Source organism: Serinus canaria, chromosome 2 (assembly GCF_022539315.1).
Source record: "Serinus canaria isolate serCan28SL12 chromosome 2, serCan2020, whole genome shotgun sequence".
Taxonomy (NCBI): Eukaryota; Metazoa; Chordata; class Aves; order Passeriformes; family Fringillidae; genus Serinus; species Serinus canaria.
The window spans coordinates 93030262-93047507 of NC_066315.1; positions in this window are offsets into that span (position 1 = coordinate 93030262).

Consider the following 17246-nt stretch of genomic DNA (forward strand, 5'->3'; position numbering starts at 1 on the left):
GAGCAAGTGTCAAAAATGACATGGGCCTTTTTCTTGCTGCTGGAGAGGCTGCTGATTTATGTCACAGCACCATTTCCTACACTACCCCTAAAGTACTACTGCCTTCAGGGTTAGGAACATACAGAATTCCCTACAAAGTTACAGAAGTTATTTTAATTTTGTCTTCTCTGACAGCATATGATATGAGAAATCCCATGGCTTTTAAGGTGAGGCAAGTAAAAGGGTAACAGTCCAAGTGGCAGCAGTGTTGCTCTCCTAAACTGCTACTTTTTCAGACCATGACATTTAAAGTATTTGGTAACTTAAGTTAATTCTGCTTTGCGTTCATTCTGTTGAATAAACAGTGACTTTAAAATGAGGCACAGCTGGAGACACCATTAAACCCACCTGAATTTTGCTTCTCAAGCTGTGTTTTCTGAGTATTCTGCAGAAAATGAGTCTTTGAGAGTTTTTAGAAAAAAATAAACAAGCTCCTAAATTTAGAGAAATCATCTTGACTGTAGCCAGAATGCTTCAAGAAGCTGAACTAGCAAGAAACAGGCTGAGGTGGCACAGAGAGAAGCACCAGAGCTGTAAACCTAGCTAGATGGTGTTATTCCTGAGGCTGGTTTGGTAAATATGATTCCAGGGAGTCCAGGTGCCTTGTAGGGCCTCCTCTGATAATTTTTCATGCCACTTTTGGCAGAATAATGTGTAAGATTACAGTTTCCTTCATTATATAAAGGGCCTGTTAGGTAGGTGTCCATCTCTGCTGGGCGCTGTATGGCAAGAGACATTTCCTGATGCTAAAGCTGCCATGAGCTGCCATGCAGAAGTGATGCTGCACCAGCCTCGGGGGCAAATTCCCCCTCTGACCACGGCACTTACCTGCTTGAATGCCTTTAAGCTGCCTGTGAGGCAAACGAGTTGCAGCTTGGAGAGGCGAGGTGCAGTGCAGGGTGCTGCCTGCTGTGGGGAAGGGCCCTGGCACTCCCGGATTCACCGACCTGCCTGAAACTCTGCTCTTGCTGCAGCCAAGAGATGGCACAAATCAAGGTGGCTGCGTGGTGGATGCTGCATGTGTAGGCAGTGCGGACTGAGCCCAGGCTGCCTGCCAGGGCAAGTTGGATGAGGTGGGAGCAGGGTTTGACAGCTCAGGTAAAAGCACAGGTAGGGAGGAAGGGTGCAGAGGAGCCTCACCTCGCACAGCTCCGTGCACAGGACAGTGTGCTGAGCCACACACAGCAGGGACTGTGGGAAGGGGGTGGTGACAATCTCCTTGCTGGGAGAGTAGCTGCTCGCTGCCCTACAGCTGTCTGTAAAGGAAGATGTGTCCTTTTTTAGGCTTCCAAAGAATGCTCTAGTGAGAGGAGATTGAGCTGAGCGACTGTGGAGACACAAGAACTTGACAGTCTTAACCCGCCCAGGTAATGATGAGGAAAGGTTGATACTTGGCTGTTTCTTGGAGCCTTTAATTGTTTTTAGTTATGTCTCTTTCTGTGGGCCTTTATCACTTTTGTACCATGGAAAATGGGCAAAAAACCAAATGGGACGATCTTCTCCTTCCCACCTGTGTGTATTCCCACCTGTGTATCCCACTGCACTAACATCAGTGGGATTTTTGCATAGATTCATGGCTGACTGTAAGGCAAATGTGACCTCCACTCAGAGACGCGTGGGAACGTGATACTTGCCTGTTTATAGTTACTTTACACAGGGAAGGGATTAGAACAGGGTTTGCAGGATGATGCCAAAATGGTTCTGCTCCACACTTGTATCTGGGGAAGCTGTGACACCAGTCCTAAAGCAAAGCTCTAGTTAAATCAAGAGATTAGTGTGAAGCTGATGTCATGCATTAGTGCATAATATTTTAAGTAAAGTTTCTTTTGGCAAGAAACCCACTTAAAAAAACCCCAAAAAACCAATAAAACCCAACAAAAAACTTGCAATAAAGTATCTCAGAAGATGGAGGTAAACAGATGTAGTTGTCCCAGTGAATCAATTGCGAATAAACTATGAAAATGATACTTAATGTACTTTAAAAGATTTGGCTTTAGTATGGAAATGATACCAGCTGAAGTGAAAGCAATACTATCTACGTGGGAAAGTGGCATTGAAATATTCTTTCTTTCTGCCGCCTTTTGTCAATAAGAGAGGCTTGAATTATGCATTAGCAAGCTATAGAGTTATGGAAGATAATACTGCAAGGTTATGAACCCAGAACAAAAGAAGGGGAATCTAGGTTCAACTCAGTAATATATCACTTGGACCATATATAAATGATTATAATGCTTTGCAGATAATAGAGAGAGTATTCACATATTTAAATGAGAACAGAGCCATTGCTTCAAGATTTTCTTCAAATATTAATTTGGGCATTGTAATTAGTTCTTCTTGGGAAGCCTTGCAATGTTCGGTATGTTTAGAGTTTTGTGGAATATTCTAGAAAATTACCCTAGCAGATGTACTTTAGGTGTAGGATTTTTCATAAATATCAATTTGTATTCACATAAACGAAATTCTGAATCTCTGGCTGTGAACAGTCATCTTTTGAAATGGGAGCGATCTTCGGACAAAGATGGTCAAAGCAATACTAATTCTGAATATTTGGAGGAGAAACCATAAGCGAAGAATTATTCACAGCATTTTTTTTCATTATTAATATTTTTATAATGTGCTTCTCTCCCTAAATTGACAAAAAGAAAGGGAAGCAAAATCCATCGGCTGCTCTCTTTGCTGTCTGCTGATAGCTCTGAAATGGCTTGTTCCCTTAAAGCCTTTTTCCTGAGTGACATCCCAGGACTGTCACCTGCTGGGTGCTGGTGTTTCTGCCCACCTTGGTGTCCACCCCAGCCCACTGGGCTGTGTCCAGCCCTGCCTGTGCAGCAGGGGGAAAAGTGAGCAGCCTGCACCTAAGCCTGCCCTTAGCAGCCCCAGTTTCATTTAAATTGCTTTGTACTTGTACAGCAGGGGCTCTGTGCCCAGGTCAGTTTTGTTTGGAGCTGGAGCCCTGTCTAGTTCTCAAAGATGGAGCAGCACAGGGCAGGGATTGTATCACAGGACAGAGCTCTTGTTGGAACATCGAGTTTCCCAGTGATCAGTGGGATCATTCAGCTGGTCTCACCCTGGTTCCAGGGGCACAGGATGACTCTGGGAGTTACTGCCATGTTGGCTCTGAGGTCCTTGCCTGTCCCACCAGCTTTTACTTGGGCAAGTGTTGGAGCCAGGTGCCCTCAGGTCCTTCTTTGTCTGCAGATTTGCTCCACAGTGCATGTGGAGCCCAGAGGCTGCACAAGCCTGTTGGCATCCAGTCTCCCCCTTCTTTGCTCGGCTCTGGAGGCAGCCTGGCTCCTTTGGTCCTCTGTGCTGGGCTGTGGACATCACCAGTCCTTGCTGTGCTGCTGCCCACACATGGCCACCTCCTGCTCCCAGAGCTTGTGTTCCCTCCTTCTGCAGTGTCAGGGAAAAGATTCCATGTTTTTGTTGCTCTTACAAATAATGAAGCCTAGAAGATTTATTTTTTTTTCTAATAGGATTTTGAGCAGTGATCAAGTAGAGAAAAGTAAACTACAACAGTTTGGGATTTTTTTTTTGTTTGTTTGTTTCTGGAAGCGAATTATGGACTTTAAAAACAAGGTCTTCTGATGGCTGAAGCTGTTTACTAAATCAATGAGGCATTTGAGGTGCACTTGCAGTTCCTTGAGCTGTATCATTAAACAAGTGTAAGTTAACTAACCTTCAGACCACTGTTATTTACTTTCAATCACAGCTGAGGAGCTACTTAAGAAAACTCTTGGGAAAAGCAAACCATTTCTTGAAGAGAGGAATAAAGAGTCCAAGGAAAGTATTTACCAGTCTCCAAGAATCTTTAGATTCATTTAGTGTCTCATTATTTGGTGAATAAACCACCTGGCATTGCTTAGAAAAACATCAGTATAATTTCTTTCCAAGACAGACCTAATTGTGTAGCAGTGTGTGGCCATTATTTTCTTCCACTCCTGATCTGAGACTGGGAGTGCATGCCATGTAGTTTCATTCTCTTTTGTTTCAAAAACAGTGTCCTTAAAAAATGAATAATTTTTCTCCTTAAAAAATGTGGAGAAAGGGTGCTGTGTTGGGCTACTCCTGCTAGCTGCCTTGCTTAAGAAAGGTGCCACCCGACCCCTTACAAAAGAAGTAAAATAACAACACAGTTGTCCCAGCATTATTGTGCTCTGCAGTGAATGGTTATGACAAGGGAAACAGAAGACTTTGGGTTTGTCCTTTGTGTGGTTTCTCTTTGGGCTCAGAGATGAGGGCTCCATTGTCTTGAATCAACCACCAGAAGCCTCTCCTTTTCTTCCTCCTCATTACACAGTTCCAGTCTCCCGTGCACATAATTACGGAGTTTGTGGCTTTTGGTTATGAGGGGAGGGGTAATTCCTGATGTTTGGTTGTTCTCACTACTTGTACATTTTGAAAACTGATTCTGACAAGTGTTCAGTGGGAATGGGTTGGGATGTTGCAGGGATATATGTATAACTCTCCTTATTTCATTTAGCCACCTTTGCCTTAGTCAAGGGACTTCTACATATTGCACGAGGCATGGAGGCTTTTTAAATTTGGGGTTCACTCCTGAGAACATGGTGCACTGCCTATGATTAAGACTGACAGTCCTGGATGCACAGATCACTTTGAGTGAGGGACTTGCACTTGGAAGAAAACGAGGTCTCTGACAAGAGGTAAATGCAGAGGAATTACCTGTGTTGTTTAGCCAGTCCTCCTGCAGGTGTGAAGGCCACACCTTCATCCAGCTGTTTGCCTCTGCTTCTGCTTGTCTCCTTGTCACTGAGGTCTGCTCCCACCACTGGCTTTTTAGTGAGTTTCTGGTTTCAGACAGGCTCTGGGAGAATTGGGAAAATGGGGCCTGTGGAGGGTTGATGGCATTTTCCTGACTTTTGTTAGCTGCTGTGGTACTCAATGGCTGGAGCTCAGAATGGATGTGGAATAGAGGAAATACACAGAAAATATACAGCCTGTGGAACCTCAGGGTGCACTGTCTTTGGTGCCAATGTCCCTCCAGTGCTAATTTTGTTGTTACACAGCCCAAATCATTTTATGCTTTTTGTAAGATTTTTAGACTTTTCCAACTCTTGGAAATTTAACATAAGTAATGTTTGGTTCATAAAACATAACATAGCTTAAAAAAAAACAAAGGCATTGAGGATACAGGCAGTTTCTGGGTAGAAAGTAATTCACAACTTGGGTGGTTTCAGGTCAGTTTTGGGTCTCACACAGGCTGAGAAAAAAAGCTGCTGCTGCTTTCCATAAAAATAAGAGCCTGTCCTTGCTCTTCATTTCCAGTACTTATTATTTTTACCACATTCATATATTTATATTTTGCTTTTGGAAGACACAGGGACAGAATGATACTCCTTTGCCCCTGATCTCACTGTGATTATCTAACATAAATCTCCCTTTATAATCTTATCACTGGGCAATTCGGTTATTCTAAATGTGAGCCTTCTTGCCCACTAATCAGTTCATCTTCAGGTTTTTAAAAGCCCTATTTCATAATTCTGCACATTCCAATTGCTTCTGAGTGTCCAGCCCAGCTCTGCCGTCACTTATCCCCTTCTCCTTCCTTTCTGACAAGGCAGGCTCTTTCTCCCGCTCACAGTCTTTGCATTGCTTCCAAGTTGATGCACATAGTCATTTGTAATCAAGGCTGTAAATTGTATTTAAAGCTGTACTGCACTATCCATGGATATTTGAATCATAAATGAGAGTATTGTCCTGCCTGTACTCTCACTTATTCTTTCAGCCGTAATAGATCCTTTCATTTGTGCTCAATTAGCTTTTCCACTCCCGCTTTCAGACCCTGAAAGTTTCCACTCTTTTCTTCAGGTCTTGAATGCTGATGGTGTGGCCATGTTTGCCTCTACCCCATAATTTGTTTAGCTCTTTTGTACCACAGATTTCCCTGAATATGGTTTGTTTGTTTTGACAAGTCCAAACACCATGACTATATTGTGCCATAAAACAAAAATGTTCCCTTTAATTATTGCTGGAGCTCTGGGATCGGCCTTTGGGCGTTTCGGCTTTTGCTTACAGGTTGAACGTTACCAGAATTTTTCTAGAAGGTTGATATAAAAGTTTTTTCAAAATTTTTGTTTTGTTTGTTTCTTTATTGGGTTTTGGGGGTTATTTTGGTTTTTTATTCTTCTAGAGCAGTGGGCCAAATCACAGCAATCATGTGTCAGGAAGAGTCACTTTCAGAACAGCACCCCACAGTGTGCAAGCACACAGAGTGCCCTTCTTTCTGCTGCAGTGCCCTGATGCTGGGGCAGTCCATCCAGCCCCTTCCAGTGCCAGCTCTGCCCTCCTGGCTCCAGGCACAAAAGCCTTGGGGGAGTTGCCAGCTGCTCCTGCTTGGGTGTCACAGTTCCCCTGGGACTTCAGCCTGGTGCAAAATGTGGCTCCTCATATTTTTAATGAATTGTCCCACTGCTGACACAGCTTTTTATGTTTGCTGACATCTCCAAAGGTGGAATTAGAGAGAACAAGGGTTTCCTTTTCCCTGTGCATATTTGAACTCAGTTTTTATTTACTTTTTTTGTCTCTTTCTTTTCTGAGAAAAAAAACAAACAAAACTCAGAGAAAATCAGCTATAGCTTCTCTTCCTTTCTTTGTACTACAAAACATGCACATACTTCTGCAGTGCGATCACACAAGGTTTTATTTCTTTTCTTGTGCACTTCTTGTTTTATAAATATGGGCTGATTTTAATTTTTTTTAAATTGATGTTCGTTTCTGTTTTGAAAGTATTTTTAGGGGAATTTTCTTTCACTTTGAACACAGCTGGCATGTTTAAATAAATGTTTCTCTTCTGTACTGAGCCCTGGGATAATGTTGCAGGCAGAGCGATTGATGTCTGTTTGAAACTAGCATCTCAGAAATTATTTTGTGATCTTCTTCCAAGGGGAAGATGATCATGACCTTTCTTTCCAGGACTGTCCATGGATGGAGACAGAATCTAGCTGGATCCTGTTTTGGGTGAATGTTGTCCTTTGTGATTTTGAAAGTTTTAGTAGGGTTTCTCTTGCTATAGACAGCCATCCCTATTTTATTCTTAACATTTTCCAATCCTGTGATGCTCTAGAAAAAAAAAATAAAATTGGAAATAATATATATCTCTGATGGACTAAAATGAAGAATGTTTCATGTTGTGTGTAAATGCACACAAAGAAGGAGAGAGACAAAGACAGTGCAAGTGTTAGGGTATTCATCTGTGATGTGATTTTGAAAGCAAACCATGAAAATACAACAGTTAACAAGACCTTTGGTGATCTGTATTTTGTGGGGATGAATTGGGAAAAGAACTCTCTCCCTAAATCTCACCCTAAATCTGTCCCTAAATCACAATCGCAGTAAGAGATGACAAATATAAGCAATAACGTGTTATGCTTGGTGCTCTACATCAGGAGCACCTGAGCTTGTTGGACAGAACTTTCCAGAGCAGCCACAGCCCAATATTTACCCATTCATGAACATCAAATGTAGCTAGATTGTCTTTTCATATTTTGTGATATCCAAAGTATAACCAAGCTTCCTTCCTTCCTTCCTTCCTTCCTTCCTTCCTTCCTTCCTTCCTTCCTTCCTTCCTTCCTTCCTTCCTTCCTTCCCTCCTTCCTTCCTTCCTTCCTTCCTTCCTTCCTTCCTTCCTTCCTTCCTTCCTTCCTTCCTTCCTTCCTTCCTTCCTTCCTTCCTTCCTTCCTTCCTTCCTTCCTTCCTTCCTTCCTTCCTTCCTTCCTTCCTTCCTTCCTTCCTTCCTTCCTTCCTTCCTTCCTTCCTTCCTTCCTTCCTTCCTTCCTTCCTTCCTTTCCTTCCTTCCTTCCTTCCTTCCTTCCTTCCTTCCTTCCTTCCTTCCTTCCTTCCTTCCTTCCTTCCTTCCTTCCTTCCTTCCTTCCTTCCTTCCTTCCTTCCTTCCTTCCCTCCTTCCTTCCTTCCTTCCTTCCCTCCTTCCCTCCCTCCCTCCCTCCCTCCTCTCCTTCTTCTCGAAACCTCCCCCACCCCCAGACTTCTTTTACTTGACAGCTTTCAATTGTTTTGATCTTTGTGCATCATGAAAGAGCCCTATATAACTAACAAAAGCACGACACAGCTCTTCAAAACCTTTATATGTGTCTGTCAAAAATTGCAATCACCATTCTTTTCAGTGGACACTTTTCCCAATCTACACAGAACCCCAATTTCAAATCCTATCCTTTTCTTCTGAAAGAAGGGTCAATGTCAGCCTCTGCTGATACAGATTTTTCCACATAAACTGACCTTGTGCAGCATTTCTAGTTAGTGAATTGAAATCAGTGGAGAGAGCCAGCCCTGTACGAGTCTCAGTGGCCTCATTTTATTATTTGCACTTTAAGGATAGACTGTTAAGGAGGAACATTGCTTGGGTGATTCAGACAGACCAAGCGGAATGGAACTGCTGGGTTAGTATCCTGATCTGGATATTTCCATGGTTGAAAGTCCTGTGCTATGCTCCCTCTTTGTACATCTGTACCCTCACATATGATACTCATCTCCAGAGCTGCTGCCATACTGCAGCCTTAACATCTAACATTTCTACCAATATTTTTTTTTTTTTTTTTTAGTTTTGTTTTGCATTTGGAAGTTGTCTGAATTTCAGACTCCTGGCAAGAGGGAATTATTCCCTTTTCCCAGTCCAGAAATTGCCTTTCTTTACCATGACAGGTGTGTACCAGTGTTAGAAATGATGACATTCTGCCACATTCTGGTAGCTCACTTGAAACATGGATTTGGATTTCTACATGGTTCTTTTTATATATATGTATCCCAAGTTCTCCACAGTTTAAGGATGGGCTAGGAGGGAGGTAGATGGAGGTCAGGGGAAGAGAAGTTTGGAAGGAAAATGTGATGCAAATCAACAAGCATCATAATCAGCATGCCAGAGGTGCATTAGAAGGATTTGGTTGTAAGGAAGTTTGAGTCTGGCTGGTGATATGGAAGAGAGAACTTCTGTTTCAGGAAGTGGTCAAACAGGGGAGGAAAAACAAAATCATCCATTTCTGGCTGCTCCTGGACTGTCTGAAAGCATGTTCATGCCTGTTCTCTTTGGTATATGTCCTTTGGGCACCTACCAAACTAGGAGTTCCTGGAACCAAAGCAGGATTTGTCAGGATATAAAAATGTCCCTACTTTGTATTTGCAAAAGAAATGTGCCAGAACTCTGTAAATGCTGTCTGTCCATATCCCTGTGCACAGAGCTCTGGTGGCACATACTGCCCTGCACTGCTTCCTGACCAGAGACCTCCAGGAGGTCTTGAACCAGAGATGAGACATTAAAAACAGATTTTCTTCTCCAAGGAGAAGTGAGACTTACTATTATTTTATCATAGTGTTTTGGTATTTAATATACAAGGACTTGATAAAGTACTACTGTATAACCTTCTAACAATACCCATTTTGTCCCATAAAATTATTATATCCAGTCTTAAAATGTTAAATATGTCACTGTTAGGGTAGAGTATCATAAAATTCAGTTTATAATATTAAAACTCAAAACTGACACAGTGTTATCAATTACATTACTCGGTAATATTCAACTTTTTTCATTCTTCTTTAATTTTGCATTTTAGTATAACAAATTGAGATTAAAGCCATAGCCTCCAGTTCAAGGTCTCTTGGCGGTGAATGGCAGTAAAGTTACAAGTAAAATGATAAGAAAACAAATCACAGTGAAATCTAATATTTAATAACAGTTCAGACAGATTACAGAGATTTAAGGCCCTGTGCTGCAATCAGCATTGGATCAGAGCAGATATGCTAGTAATTGCAGGGGGAAATGCTCTCATCTTCTTGAAATAAATGCAGATCACCAGCAGAAGACTGTAAATATACTGAACAGCCACTATCAAACTGAGATTTCTCTCTGGTCTGATTTGAAAAAAGATTTCTAGTGTATTCCCAGAAGACAGAAATCTGTGTTATTTTATTTAGTTTTAGCTGAGGAAACGGTATATTCCCCATTCCCTTAAATTTCTGATGACCTCTCCAGTTGGTGCTGGTACAGCACATCTTTCATCTGGACTTTTACATTTCTTGAGCAAATGTGAGGAAAACTTCCCTAAAAATGGAAAAATGCCCCAAAAGAGGCTTTACATGCTCTGATGCATCCCTATATATTTTCTTCTTTAAAAAAAAATGTATCTTTGTCCTATATTCTACTTTTAGAATGCCAGAATGTAACAAAATTTTTATTCAGCTCATAAGGGACTAAATCACCTTTTTAAAATTTGTTCAACTGACAATGAGCCAACGGCCAAGTTACACAATAATGTGGAAAAAAAAAAAAAAAGAAAGTTACACATGAGTTAGCGGGGCTTTCTTTGCACATAATGTACATATCAATTACTTAGTGATGCATTATATAGTATAATCTAATTCAGCATGTCAAACTTTTCAACCCAATTTATAAATTCAGCTGCATCAGCCTCTGCATCATTTACACTGGGTAATTTTTAGCTTCTCTTGAAATCAGGTCCTATGGAAAAAAAAAGGGCTGGATTTATTGTGCGTGTTATACTCTGGGACCTAGTTTGCTCAGTGAGCAAAATGAATGCAGTGAGTTTCACACAGTAGAAGTAGATATTGTGTATTGTGTTTTGTATGCTGAGCCTTTTTCTTTCTTTTCTCTCTCCCTCTTTCTTTCCTTTTTTTTTTTTTTGCCTCCAATAGAGCTATCCAGTCTTGAATATGTCAGTGTGCCTTGAATGTGCAGTCACTTTCTGAGGTATGTCTTTGAACTCTTCAATGGTGCTTTGCATTTCTTTGAGACCTTTTATGAGAAGGAAATAGAGAAATGTGGACTAAAATGCTGTGCAGTTGTCTCATTATTTCTCTTCCATTAAAAAAAAAAAAAGGAAAAAAAAAAGGAGAAGGAGTTAGTTTTTGTTAGACAGGGACACCACCGTTATATTGGATATTCAGCATCTACTGTGCATGGCTCCACACTCATGCTTGCAGACAGCATGGGGTAGGGCGTACCAATTTAGGAAGCCAAGACAATAGTTCTGTATCTGCCCCGAACAAAGAAATTATCATGCCCAGCTTGCAATTACTTTGACAAGAGGAAATTGATTTTCAATATATATCTTATTCCTGGCCATTAAAAAAAAAAAAAATTAAAAAAGCAAAGAGACCCTAAAGCACCACCCCCACCCCCAAACAAAAAAATCCAAAAAACCCAAGCCCTGAGAAAGCTGAAGACTAATGATTAGTAATCAGAAGATAATAAAGTGTGACCAGAAAAATTAGAAGCTCTCCTGCAGCTCTAATTAAGCCAGTAGGAAACTAGAAACATTAAAAACCTGTGGAAGGATGGCAGAATGGTGCCAGTAAATACATGGTCTTCTTTAGGTCAAGATTCTGTCACCCTTCCTCAAAGTAACTTTTTGGTACTGACACAGTCACGAGCAGCAGGCAGTGAAATGTGGGGTCACAGGACAGCATTTGGCAAGTTTCAGCTGGAAAAGCTTGTGCCACACACTCGAAACACAGTGTGTAGGGTGCAGCCAGCTGCCCCCATACTGCAGGGATGTTAAGTGTGAGTGTCACCAGCCAGAGAGATATAAATTAAATACATTTAAGGAGAACTTTCACAAAGGATTATTCTGGCATATAAAAAGAGAAGCCAATAAAAGTTTTGTACAGAGGAGTGCTCCTAGAGATTGTATTAATATATTTTATGAGGTTTCTTTTAATTAAATTTACAACTTAACAGGTTTAATTTCTACATGTGTCAGGCATGAAAAGGAAAGAGGACAGTTTGAGACAGTTTTTCTAGAACTGAGGCAATTTTTCTTCTCATAGTTACAAATATATCCCTTGCTCAGTGACTGTGTTTATCTTTTAAGTGGTGGGTTTACTATCTCAGTTAATTCTCTGCTCTAACACCCATGAAGTGTAATGCATTAAACAAGTTTAATTTTTAGAATCTATTTTGCACATGCCCTTTTGACAGAGACATTCCACCAGCAGATAGCTTTTCATACTGTACTTGGGGCACAGCGCCTGACAGAGATTACTGTATAACCTGAAGTAAAAGTATTAGCGTAAAATACAAGGCTGTGTACATGGGATTTCATCCAGAGCACTCAGCCAAAAGAAATACTGAACCGCTGCTAAATCACCCTAATGAGTTAAGTATTGTGTGTGGTTTTGTTGTTTTAAGCAAATGCACTCGTATTTGTTTCTGGAACTATAAGGGATCAGTCAAGCAAATGTTTCCGTGAAAGGAAAAAAAAATATATATTCATAAAACTTACACTGCTTTACTTCTTGGTGGCAGAGTATTTAAAATAATTGTTCAATGAAAGACTAAACATTTTCTTGGAAAACTCATTTAAATCAAAAATTAGCCATACGAGGTGTCTACTCCACTGTGTAAAATAATAAACTTTGTTCTTTCTTTTTCTGTTGTACCTTTAATACATAGGCACCTTTATAAAATCCATATGTTACACATAACTAGGCATTTTCATTTGAAAAAAACCTCCAACACAAACCAAGAACTCAGACCTACAAAGAACTAGACTTGCAGGCCTAAGGAAAACATTTGACAGGTTTCCAGTTTAAATTGGGGTGAGAGAGTGGAGAGAGGGGCAAGGTCAGGAGGAAATGGTGCTGCTAAAACAGGGGCTGGCTATAGGAACAAGCAGAACTGCCTCAGCCTTTGTGCCCTCCTCCAGTTCTCCGGGGGTGCAGGGATTAAGTAACCACCACCATTCACACACCAGCAATTTCCCTCCCAGGTGTGAAACATCTTCCAGATAGATCAGCTGGGAGTTTTGGGAATGGCTGGTGGTCTCTCTTCTCCCATCCCCGCATCCTGGTTATCCCCTGTGACGCATACAATAGTGGGGAAACAAAAGGAATAATTCCTAGATATTATCACTGGCAGCTGTTGAATAGAAGCTGGAAGTTTTCCTTTGCACGCATTGCATTTGCTCTTGTGGGTACTGAGAGAAGGAGGGATAAATGTAGGACAGTGTTTACGGGGTAATTCTGGTGCAGAGCACGCCTTGAAAACGATTCTGGCTGGCTGGGGAATTCCAGCCCGAGGGCCATGTGGCAGCCTGGGGCAGGGGGCTGCACAGCACTGGCCACTTCATTATATTTTTTGAGGTCCCTCAAATCTTAGCCCATTGTGAGGGTTCATTACTGCTGTAATTTAATGTAGTCCCACACCATCACAAAAACTTCATTTCCTCTCAAACCACGACATTCACTCACTCAGCGAGTTCCCTGGAGTCCCTCAAGCTGGGACAGTAGCACACCCTGATTTTAAAATGCCACCCGCTACCTCGGCTGTCTGTTTGTCTTTCTGGAAAAGCCTTCAGATGGTCATTTATGGCAATGCACAAGACTCCCAGGAACAGAGAGAGGGAACGTCCTTATTCCAGGCTACAGCTTTTTCCTTAATTTTCACCAGGCAGTCTCAGTCCCAGCTCACTGTGGTTTGCTCACACACAGAGTATAAATACATTGTTCTGGCTGGATTTGCTGGCTTCACGCCTCTCCAAAAAAATCCTCAACCTGACCACTTTAGGAGACATTTCATTGAGCAGCTTCTACATCTAAAACATTTCAAAGGATTTTTCCCTATGATACAGAAAGACAAAACCCATAAAGAACTGGTTTTTTGTTTTTCTTTATAAATCTGTAGTATTTAAAAATAAAAAAAATACAACATTCTGTTTATGAAATTTCTTAAAAATAATTCTTCTAACCTCTTTGCAATAAGATGTGTTTCAGCTTATTGGTGCCTTTTTCCAGTTGTAGTCAAAAAAGACCTATTTTAGCTCAGATGTCACAAATTCAAAAGAGCAGAGGCCTATAAAACACAGAGTGTGGTATCAGTTTTATCATTACAGGCTAAGCCACAGTTTGTCCATTACCAACAGCTGGAAAATGAGACAATGACTAAAAGTGGCATCATTGTGTGTTCTGGATGCTTTACTGGCAAAGTTCAGTGAGGTGAAGACACTTGTGATGGAGACAGCTCAACAGGGATTTTTCACTTGTGTCACATGCTAGTTTAAAAAAAAAAATCCGCTAAGAGATGTCAGAGGTGAACAGAACAGCTTGAGTCTAGCACAAAAATCAATGCACACAAATTGTTTAGGTCCCAATTTTGCTCTACAGTGTGTGTGTGTATGCCTACAAATTATAAATTTGGATGTCTAGGAAATCATGCCTTTGCTGTTTGCCACCTACTTCATCTCTGCCACGTGTTCCAGTGAGGTCAGTAGATGTTTGCATAGCTACTGCAACCTCCTCTTTGCAGGAGGGGACAGCAGAGTCCTGGCTGGGCACAGGGTGTTGCAGGGTCGTTTAGGAGATGGTGATTTCCTCTCCCCTCCATTTCCATTTGTTCACCTTGTGTTCTGCTGAGCAGCTTCACCCTCAGTCATCTGCTGAGTAAGGATATATCTACACAACACCTTTTTCAGGCAGAAGCACCCACACTGCCCTCTTGCTTGGCTGACAAAAAGCCCTGTGGCCACTGCAACCCTATGCCAACCACCCTTTCTCTTATAAGAGGAAACAGGTTAGGCCTTGGCAGCTCAGATGGAAGGCAGAAAATGCTTGTGTAAGCCAGGGGAATGTCACAGAGGCTGCATCTCAAGTCTGCTGCAGTTTCCATACTCAGATGAATTCTTTACTGTTTTTGTTTTAAGTGAAACCTAACCTTGATTTTGGCAGGGACCTATTACATTATTTGACTGTTGGGTGCTAAATGCACTTGCAGTGCAGTACTGGGTTATGAAATGCTAACAGCATCTGTGGTATTGCCACGATAGCCACAGACCCCAGTTACTAGCAAGGCCTTACTGTGCCAGCCATTTTATAAATCTGTAGCAAAAGACAGGCCTTGTCTCTGTGACCATGAAGTTCAGAGTTAACATGTCTGAGCACTGAACTTAAGCACAGAGGAACTCAGTAACTTGCCTGAAGTCTTAATAGCCAGTCAGTGGGAGAGCCAGAGGAAAAAACACATTCCCAGAGTTCTGGTTGCGCTGTGCTCTCCTGATCTCTTAGCTTTTAAATAAATCTGGTGTTTAAAGTGCTGTTTATGGCTGTTCTTCCAGGAGAAGCTGATAAGGTCAGTGCACAAGCCCCTAAGACAGAGGAGAGTTCTGTTTGGAGGTGCTGCAGTGCACAGGCACTGCGAACATGGGCAGCGGTGGAGAATTTTGAAGAATGGTGGAGTAATGAAATGAGTTAACCTGTGAAGTGGGAAAATTATCAGACCTTCTTGTCTGAGCAAGTGTCAGGATGTGGGGGAGTATGGAAGCAGAGGAGGGAGAAGCGGAGGGAAGAACATATGGATGTGTCTTCTCTTGCAGTCACAGTCTCCCATGCAGGGGAAGCAAATGTGATGCATCTGTAAGGCAGACAATTGGAATAATCCACTAAAAATTGTCTGCATGTATGGAGATTTAAGCATCTGTATATACAAACACAAAACTTTCACTTGTGGTAGAGGTTTGACCAAAATTGTATTAAATTTTATTTCCTTATTTAATAGAGAATATGTGATTCACATTCAAGGTCTAACAGAAGCTAAACCTATCTAATTTAACTAAACCACAGTGGGTGTCTGGTACATCAAAAGTGCATGAGTAACTGATGGGACATGGCAGGGATCTGCTGACAACTCTTCTCAGTGCTGACCTCAACAACAGCTCCTCCTGTCCAGCAGCAGTGACAGATCAACACTTGAATTTATTTATCATCTTCACTTTAAACAATAGCAGCACTTCAAATATTTTCCTGAATATTGTACTTTCACATAATCAGGTTTTGAGGAAAACAAATAATAGAGGATTTTTTTTGAGAAAAAAATTGTATTTATCTTAATGATATGATTTCTAAGCTCATTTTTTAAAGCACAATTTGTAACCATGCAACATGGAATTCAGTCTTCTTTCACTGAAGGTAGCCACAAAGCATTCCCTGACTTCTGTGTAAACAATGGTTTCCCTGGATGTCAATTCAGCAAAACATTTGTGTTCCATCTTAACTAAAGGTGGGCTAGAGTCCTGTTGTTGTTCAACAACCTAAAAGCTGGTGTAAAAGCACAGATGAATGAAAATTAACTGCCTAAATAGTAGAAGAAAGTGAATTCTCTTACAAATTGCTGGAGCTGGTCACTTTTTTTTATCACTGTGGAACAGAGGTTTCCAGTTTTCTTTCTTCATGTTACCAGAACAATCTCTGTTTCAGAGTGCTACTGTAACCATTTTAACTTTGAATCAATGTGCATGCCAGGGGCAGGCTGAAGTCATTGGGCTCAGAGGTATCTGTGGGCTTGCCTTCTTACTTGTGCTGACAAGCAGCTGTAATAAGTTAAGTCCATGTGCCATCTGTTCTTTTCAACTGACCATGTAAGAAAGTTTGCTTTCAAAGTGATTTTACTGCTTTGATCCCATTCCTCCATCTCTTTTACTGCTTCTTACTTTCCATTCTCTATTACTTTTCATTGTTTCCCATTATTAATCCTTCCTTACCCTTGGCTCTTATTCTGTGGGTGGTGAGCACTGTCCCATGCATGAAGCTCCTTTTCTCATCAGGGGCTGACTGATGAGTTTTTTTCTGAAATCCCATGAAAGCTCAGAAAACCATTTCTAACGTGTGTCCCTGTAGAACAACCTTGATACCTACCAATGAACTTTTTTAATGTGTTGTTTACTTTAGGTATTAATGTGCACTGGAGCAGTAGCACATCGAGGTGAGAGATCTTTTCCTGTGCATTTCAGGCTCTCTCTGTGTGGATCAGGTGTATCAGATGGCATATTCACCTGGCAGTATCCTGCCTCTTACAACTTCTGACTGTTGGAGAATCAGTAGCATTTCAGGCTTTCAAAAAAATGAATGGAAGATATGGCTGGATCCTTAATATTATTTTCAGTGTGTCTTAGGGTTGATCATTCTCCACCGCACGTTCCCACAGGAAATGTCCTCAGCTTTGCTCATAAACTCACGTAATTGTAGGCTCTGTGTCATTCTCTTTTCTGATCCTGCAGAATGGAAAATGGCACTCTGCCTTTCATCTGGTTCCCCCTGGAAATATGAAAGGTAAAGTAAGATGGGCACACATGATTCCACTCTGAAGAATTTGGTAACCTTGAGGAGTTAGAAAGCCTGATCAGTGAAGATATCCATGGCAGAACTTGATGTTGGAGGAAAATGACATTTTCTAG